We start from the raw sequence: 9,123 nt of genomic DNA, 5'->3' as shown, positions 1-9,123 counted from the left end.
ACTATGTTACAGGCTCGTAAATCTGTATCTAGAAAGATATATTATCGAGTTTGGAAGACTTACATTTCTTGGTGTCTTTCTCATCATTTTTCCTGGCATTCTTTTAGAATTCCGAGAATTCTACAGTTTCTTCAGGATGGTTTGGATAAAGGTTTGTCTGCAAGTTCCTTGAAAGGACAAATCTCTGCTCTTTCTGTTCTTTTTCACAGAAAGATTGCTAATCTTCCTGATATTCATTGTTTTGTGCAAGCTTTGGTTCGTATAAAGCCTGTCATTAAGTCAATTTCTCCTCCTTGGAGTTTGAATTTGGTTCTGGGGGCTCTTCAAGCTCCTCCGTTTGAACCTATGCATTCATTGGACATTAAATTACTTTCTTGGAAAGTTTTGTTTCTTTTGGCCATCTCTTCTGCTAGAAGAGTTTCTGAATTATCTGCTCTTCCTTGTGAGTCTCCTTTTCTGATTTTTCATCAGGATAAGGCGGTGTTGCGAACTTCTTTTCAATTTTTACCTAAGGTTGTGAATTCTAACAACATTAGTAGAGAAATTGTGGTTCCTTCATTGTGTCCTAATCCTAAGAATTCTAAGGAGAAATCATTGCATTCTTTGGATGTAGTTAGAGCTTTGAAATATTATGTTGAAGCTACTAAGAATTTCCGAAAGACTTCTAGTCTATTTGTTATCTTTTCCGGTTCTAGGAAAGGTCAGAAGGCCTCGGCCATTTCTTTGGCATCTTGGTTGAAATCTTTAATTCATCATGCTTATGTCGAGTCGGGTAAAACTCCGCCTCAAAGGATTACAGCTCATTCTACTAGGTCAGTTTCTACTTCCTGGGCGTTTAGGAATGAAGCTTCGGTTGATCAGATTTGCAAAGCAGCAACTTGGTCTTCTTTGCATACTTTTACTAAATTCTACCATTTTGATGTGTTTTCTTCTTCTGAAGCTGTTTTTGGTAGAAAAGTACTTCAGGCAGCTGTTTCAGTTTGATTCTTCTGCTTATAATTTCAGTTTTTTTTCATTATAAGATTTAAACTTTATTTTTGGGTGTGGATTTTTTTCAGCGGAATTGGCTGTCTTTATTTTATCCCTCCCTCTCTAGTGACTCTTGCGTGGAAGATCCACATCTTGGGTAGTCATTATCCCATACGTCACTAGCTCATGGACTCTTGCTAATTACATGAAAGAAAACATCATTTATGTAAGAACTTACCTGATAAATTCATTTCTTTCATATTAGCAAGAGTCCATGAGGCCCACCCTTTTTGTGGTGGGTATGATTTTTTTTGTATAAAGCACAATTATTCCAACTCCTTATTTTTTATGCTTTCGCACTTTTTTTCTTATCACCCCACTTCTTGGCTATGCATTAAACTGATTTGTGGGTGTGGTGAGGGGTGTATTTATAGGCATTTTGAGGTTTGGGAAACTTTGCCCCTCCTGGTAGGAATGTATATCCCATACGTCACTAGCTCATGGACTCTTGCTAATATGAAAGAAATGAATTTATCAGGTAAGTTCTTACATAAATTATGTTTTTTTTGCAGTGGAAAGCGGGTGGAGCTTTATTTCAGCGTGGAGACGCTGCGGAAAGCAAGTGCAATCAAGAGGAGTAAGAAGAAAGGCGTTATCGGATGGGTCTGGAGGCTAGCCCGCGGCTAACGAGAGACAAACATATAGCAGTTTCACACTATCACACAGGAGGATATACTTTTGAGAAAATCAACATCCTCCAGCAGGATTTCCTAAAACCCTCTTTTGGAATCATTATCTAAGACATTTTTTCACATAAAAAAAACTTTTTTTTTTTACAAATTTGATATTTTGATACAAATGTTTTATACAAATTTTTGATATTTTTATATTTTTTGGATTTCTGCATTTTTGCACACTTTTTTTTCATCTTTTACGTTTTTTACATTTTATATATTTTTTATTTTTGCACTTTTATCACCTTTTCAAGGCATCAGATTTATGATATTTTTACATAGTTTTTACAGACTTTTCTTTTTTGGGACTAACCAACCATACCACTAACGTGGTCCGTTCATCATTTCTATTTTATTGTACTGTTTTTATATGTTTTTTTTATATATATTTAGAGCTCATTGTACACATGGATCCATGTTATATATTTTAACACTGTGGAATACTACTCTTTTTATAGATACAGAATAAATACATAGCATTGTAATAGTCACAGCATTCTACTTAAAATTGCACTAATATATGTTTTAAGATATAACCACAAACTTTGCATACATTGTACTCTAATCTGCCCCAGCCTTTTTTAGTGCGCTTCTAAATTATCTCATCATTATTTATTTTGTTTATGATGCAACTATCATTTATGGCGCTTGTATAGTACAGCGCTTGTGAAAGGGAACATTTGTACTGGCAGTGAATACTTGCGTAAATGTTCACTACCTCAGCAAATGTTTTCAATGGCGCTCGAATAAGAGGGACTTTAGTGCACATGGCCACATTTGTAAGTCTAACTTGGGTGCTTAGAAGGTGTTAATGGCCGCATCGTGGCTCTGAAAGGAGGCAACTTCGGCGTGTGGCTCTTGTTTGAGAATGTTTCTCCGGTACTGGAGATAGTCGGCTTCTTTGGCAATCGCACTGCGTGCCAATTTTGAGCCCATTATGTGCAAGTTAGGCTCCCATGCAGATTTTTACAGTTTGTTTTTAGGGACGCCATGTTTATTCGATGCGCACTTCAAATTTGATTCTCCCGCCATGGCACGCTGTTGCCTTGAACCTAGGAGAGGTTTTATGATCTCCGGTGCCTTTGTTTAATTATGTCTCATCTAATGGGCCTTGTTATGTTATGTGCTGTTTTTTTCTGGCTATTATGTTCGATGTCTCTAAGGTCAGCGTAGTCCATGATAGATGTATATTAATAGCGGCCATACAGTCAGAGGTTTCCTCTTTATTTTTATTTCACATATGCAGTGAATAAATGTTTTTATTCATGTGTGGAAGTGGTGAGATGGAATGGGTTAAATTTTCTTTCCATGCACTTTCTGTTTTTGACAGATTTACTCTACTATTGAGTTTTCCTGTCTTCTACTGCCATCTAGTGGTGATTAATGATATTTTTCATTAAGTTTTGAGATTTCTATAAGAAAGGGTAATTATATGTAAACCTTCTCTGAACTACTTGTGGATGGTAACGGATTTTTTTCTACTACTCTAGTAGGTAGTACATTATGTAGGATCCCTGTGGAGGCTCTTTTTCTTTTATGTCTCAGATGTAATATAACATAATATAGTTTTCTATGTTATCTTCTTTGTACAGGGGCTTTTCTCCTTTGTTAGAGTTCTCTCATATGAGGGATCTGTACTGATATCCATGACATGTATGCTATCCTATTTCATGTATAGAGGCTTATATGTATCTCTATCAGATGGAGGTGATTTTTTATAATTGTTTATTTCTATATTTTATGCATAGGAATACAGTCGTAACTGCTATGTCTGTGACATGTATGCTTTGCCTTCCATACTCCTGGTTTCTCTTCAGATCGAATAAATCTTTTGCCTTTTTCTAAAGATTTCCGTGGCGAGAAACAACCTTGAGTGACCTTGGGAAAAAAAAAGAAAAAAAAGTGTTTCCTATTTGAGGTCTTTTCTGACATCAGGGCCTCTAAGAATGTTCGTTCCCTTTGTAACTTCAATGGATTGATCTAGGATTTCATGGAGGTCCAGTCATCCTTGGTATAAGGGAACTCTATCCTAAGCCTTCCTATGACTTTAGTCAGCATATAGGACCTGCCCTCTATTCATTTTTGATTATAGTAAGGAGCAGGTTTTTCTTCTTTCGGAAGTATTGAATACACAATGTCCCAGATCCTTGGCCTGTGGAAGTCCTTTTCCAGGGATACAAGATAGGGTTCAAGTCCTGTCTCCCCAGCGGTAGATTTAGCCTGTCGAAGTTTTTTTTCTGCATTCCAGGGCAAGAGAGAGTCCTTCTTTCACTATGTAAAGGACCTTTTTTTCTCTAGGAGTGTTTGTCCCAGTTCCTGTATCAGAACAGGATCAGGGATTTTAATCAAATCGTTTTGTGGTCCCCATATTGGACCTCAAGTGTCAACAAATTCACTCAAGGTTCAGTCCTTCATAGGAGACTATTCCATTCTTCCTTTGGTTCAGGAGGGTCGGTTCATGTCTGTTATGGACTTGAAGGACACATATTTCTTGTTCCCATTTACTGGGAACTTTTCCTTTTTCTGCAGTTTTGCCTTTCTGGACAGACTTTCCAGTTTGTTGCGCTTCTCTTTGGCCTTGCTGCGGCCCTTCGAATCTTTACAAGATCTTAGAGACCCTATTTGGCAGTGGTCAGATCTAGGGAATTGCGGAGGTGCCATACCTGGACGACTCTTGGTTCAGGCGTTATTGTTTCAGTTAACAAGATCTCATGATGAGATGAGATGAGATGTTGCTTATTTTCGTTTCCACAGGAAAGTGACTCTGCTGTAGAGTTCCCTGTTGCCAGACACCAGGGTGTGTTTTTAGGTACGGTTATAGATTCTCTGTCCATGAGGAATTTTCTGACGGAGGTTAGATAATCCCTTCCTTTTGCAGTTCTCTTCTATTTTGTGACTCTATGTATAGAAGTAATTGGTCTGATGGTTGTTTCCATGGACATTGTTCAATTTGCTTGGTTTCATCTGTGATCCCTACAGTTATACATGCTCAGACAATGGAATGAAGTCCTCTCGGACCTATCGCAGAGGATAGTTCTGGATCCCCTATCAAGAGACTCTCTCTTGGCTCTTTTTGCAGGTCCTTCTGTCTCAGGGTACATGCTTCCTGAAACCAAACTGGGTGATTGTGACCACAGATACCAGCCTTTCTGGCTGTGGAGCAGTTGGGATTCTTTAAAGGCTCAGAGTCTTTGGACTTGTAACGAGTCTTCTCCTCCCTTATCCATCCTAGAGTTGGGAGCAATTTTAATGTTTTATCAGTCTGGCATCAACTAGCTTTAGTCCAGTTTATCCATTTTCAATCGGACATCACCTCGGTGGTGTACATCATCCTCCAGGGAGGATCTAGGAGTTCATTAGCCGTGAAGGAGGTGACTCGTATCTCCAGTGGACGTAGGCTCGAGATTGTCTACTCTCTGCCATCCACATCCCAGGGGTGGCCTACTGGGAAGCGGATTTTCTGAACAAGCAGGATTTTCATCCTGGGGAGTGGATTTTCCACCAAGAGGTTTTTCACAATGATACTCTCAGGTGGGGGTTCCGGATTTGGATCTAATGATGTCTCGTCTAAACGCCAAGCTTCCAAAGTACAGTTCAGGATCTAGAGATCCACAAGCCGCACTAATAGTTGCCCTGGCGGGGGCTTGGACTTTCTGTCTGGCGTACCTGTTTCCCCTGTTTGCTCTTCTTTCTCGAGTATTTGCTCGTATTAGGCAGGAGGGGGCGTTTGCGATTTAATAGCTTCGGCGTGGGTTCGCAGGATCCGGTTCGCGGATCTGGTGAAGATATCATCTCTTCCCCTTGGAGGTTGCCTTCAAGGAAGAACCTTCTATTTCAAGGTTCCTTCCTCCACCCAATTCTGGATTCTCTGAAGCTGACTGCTTGGAGATTGTACGCCTAGTCTTGGCTGGGCATGGTTTTTTCTGGGGAAGTCATTGATACTATGCTTCTGGCTTCTCTTGGAGTCGGGCGAGGGTTCCTTGCATTCTGTTTTTTCTTCAGGAGGGCCTGGAGAAAGGTTTGTCAGTCAGTACTCTGAAGGGTCAGATTTCTGCACTGTCTATTCTTTGCATAAACATCTGCCAGATGTTCAATCTTTTTTTCAGGCCTGTGTTTGTTTAAACCTGTTGCTCCTCCATGGAGTCTTAACCTTGTTTTTAAGGTTTTGCAGCAGGTTCCATTTGAGACTATGCATTGAGTTGTTATCATTGAAGTTTTGTTTCTACTGGCTATTTCATCTGTTCGCAGTGTTTCCGAGCTTTTGGCTCTGCAGTGTATTTCCCCTTGCCTTATTTTTCATCGGTTAAGGAGGACTTTCGTTCTAAATTGGGATATCTTTCTAAGGTGGTATCGGTTCGCTACATCAAGCAAGAGATTGTATTTTTTCTTTTTTTTCTGAATTCTTCTTCTCAGAAGGAACGTCTGTTACACACCCTGGATGTTGTGTGTGCCAAAAAAATGTATTTGCAAGCAACTAAAGGATTTTCGTCAGTCTTCTGCCCTGTTCGTTGTTTTCGCTGGTAAGCCTTAGGGTCAGAAGGCCACTTCTACTGCTCTTTTTCTCTGGTTGAGAAGCGTTATCTGATTAGCATAGGAGACAGCTGGACATCAGCCTCATTCCACTAGGGCTTTTTCTCTGTCTTGGGCTTCTAAGAATGAAGCATCTGTGGACAAATCCTTTTCATATTTTTTCTAAATTCTATAAATTTGATACTTTTGCCTCGTCTGAGGTTTCCTTTGGGAGAAAGGTTCTTCTAGTGGTGGTGCCTTCTGTTTAGGTCTGCCTGTCTTTTTCTCCCTCCCTTTCATTCTGTGTCCTCTAGCTTGGGTATTGGTTCCCACTAGTAATTAGAATGATTTCATGGACTCTCCATGCCGTAGGAAAGAAAACAAAATGTATGCTTACCTGATAAATTATTTTCTTTCCAGGCATGGAGAGTCCATGACCCGCCCTTGTTTATATTCAGACGTCAGTTTTTTTTTTTTGTACAAACATCAGGCACCTCTATACCCTTGTGTTATTTTCTTTTTCTGTTCTTTTTGGCCAATTGACTGGGGGTTATGGGTAAGAGAAGTGACACTTAACAGCTCTCCTGGGGTGCTCTTTGCCTCCTCCTGCTGGCCAGGAGTGAATATCCCACTACTAATTAGAATGAATTTGTGAACTCTCCATGCCTGGAAAGAAAAATAATTTATCCGATAAGTATAAATGTTTTTGTTAGAAACAATGGCCATTGTTTTGCAGGTCTGGGACACACCTTTTGAAACACTACTTGAGTGATGTTTATCTTATTTACTTTACTCTGGCAGGTTAGAGACCTGTGCAAACAAGCTCCTGCACAAATCACTATGCAGCACGTGGAGGTGTCAGGGCATTGCCTTACATAGAATGCACTCTATTCCAATCTAGATATTGGGAAGGTTAGAGGGAGGATGCAGATGAGTATATAGTATAATAGAGGGCATGGCATGTGATTAAAGGGACTTTTGGAACCAAGGTTTCACTGCCAGTATCAAATGGAGAGTTGCTGTAAGGTGCAAAGAGATCAGCACTGGAATGCAGTAAAAGCTAGATTTGAACATGGCACCCAAGACTATAGGGCGAGGCAGGGAATATCCTCAACACTATGCTTATAAAATATATTTTGTGTTTAAAGGGGAAGTGTACTGTAAACTTTTTTCTTCCCTTTAATGTGTTCCCAATAATCCATTTACCTGCTGGAGTGTAATATTTTCTATTTGATTTATTTTTGTTATCACAAATAGCTGCTTTACCTTTATTTTGTTATTTGAAAAAGGTTTTGGTTGTTAATACTGACACCTATATTTAAAAATGTCAATACTGCAGTAATGGGTACAGAAAATCTAAGTAAACAAGAGACTTTTTTTAAAAAGGTGCAGGACACTTGATCCTGGACTGAACCCTACCGCTGTGACTTCATATAGGAGGCTGCCATGCCGGAGGTCATGCAACATCTATGGGCCGGTGAATTGCTCCAGCTTGAGGAGGCACTGCTAAAATGCCTCCTGTTATTCCAAAAGGGGGAAAGTTCACACACCTGCCTTGTATTATAGCCCAGCCAGAAGCGGTGCTTCTTAAGGAGATGGATGCTATATGCTCAAGTACAAAGTGAAATATTATAAGTATGTCTGCAAGAAATATATCGTTTTCTTCCACTCATAGCAAGCCGGCTCAGCAGGGAAGTGCCCTTGTAGTGGACATAAAGTCAAGGTAAAATGTATCTCTCCTGCTCATGTACCAGGACTTACTAACCTCTACCGTTATATGATAACCCTGAGGTGTATTGGAGTTGATAATGTTTTTATAGCAATCTAACTGTAGGAGCCGTGAGTTTTTCTAGAATCTTCTGAGAAACACAACATAACTGCTGAAAGTTTTTGCATCACCCCCTTATTAAAGTGAAGGTAAAGTTCGTTATATCACACGTCAGGCTGTCAATACTGATGGGAGGAGTCTGTCACGCACGGTAGGGAAATAAAAAATATGTTTATTAGAAAAATATATAATTGTTTGGGGCAAAGATGGTAGCGATTAGATTGTTTAAAATTTGACTAATGTATCTGTATATAGAGAAAGTGAAAACTTTACCTTCACTTTAATATTGTTACAATAAAGGGACAAAATATATAATCCCTTTATTACCCATTCCCCAGTTTTGCATAACCAACATTGTTATATTAATATACCTTTTTTCCTCTATGATTACCTTGTATCTAAGCCTATGTAGACTGCACCCTTATTTTAGTTCTTTTCACAGATATACATTTTAGCCAATCAGTGCTGACTCCTAGGTAACTTCACGGGAGTGAGCACAATGTTGTCTATATGGCACACATGAACTAGCATTGTCTAGCTGAAAACCTAAAATGCACTGAGATAAGAAGCGGCCTTCAAGGGCTTAGACATTAGCATATGAGCTTACCTATGTTTAGCTTTCAACAACAAATATTAAGAGAACAAAGCAAATTTGATGATAAAAACAAATTGTTAAGTTGTATAAAATTACATTCCCTGGCCTCTAGTCATCAATGTCTGTCGGACCTGATCCGACAGTGTGGATCAGGTCCGACAGACATTGCTGAATACGGCGAGCAATACGCTTGCCGTATTCAGCATTGCACCAGCAGCTCACAAGAGCTGCTGGTGCAACGCCGCCCCCTGCAGACTCGCGGCCAATGGGCCGCCAACAGGGGGGTGTCAATCAACTCGATCGGGTTGATTTCCGGCGATGTCTGTCCGTCTGCTCAGAGCAGGCGGACAGATTATGGAGCAGCAGTCTTTGTGACCGCTGCTTCATAACTGCTGTTTCTGGCGAGCCTGCAGGCTCATCAGAAACACGGGGCATCAAGCTCCATACGGAGCTTGATACATATGCCCCCCTATCTGAATCATGAAAGT

The 9,123-nt window shown here is 40.0% G+C and overlaps 1 pseudogene; it reads left to right on the top strand.

Annotated features, from left to right (window-relative positions):
- Nucleotides 1-3,500: 3,500 nt before the first annotated feature.
- On the top strand, nt 3,501-3,637 carry LOC128646353 (uncharacterized; annotated as a pseudogene).
- Nucleotides 3,638-9,123: the final 5,486 nt, after the last annotated feature.

The sequence above is a fragment of the Bombina bombina genome, chromosome 1 (genome assembly GCF_027579735.1).
Source record: "Bombina bombina isolate aBomBom1 chromosome 1, aBomBom1.pri, whole genome shotgun sequence".
In the NCBI taxonomy this organism is placed as follows: domain Eukaryota; kingdom Metazoa; phylum Chordata; class Amphibia; order Anura; family Bombinatoridae; genus Bombina; species Bombina bombina.
The sequence above is the reverse complement of the archived record's forward strand: the minus strand, read 5'-3'. Positions and strand labels throughout refer to the sequence as shown.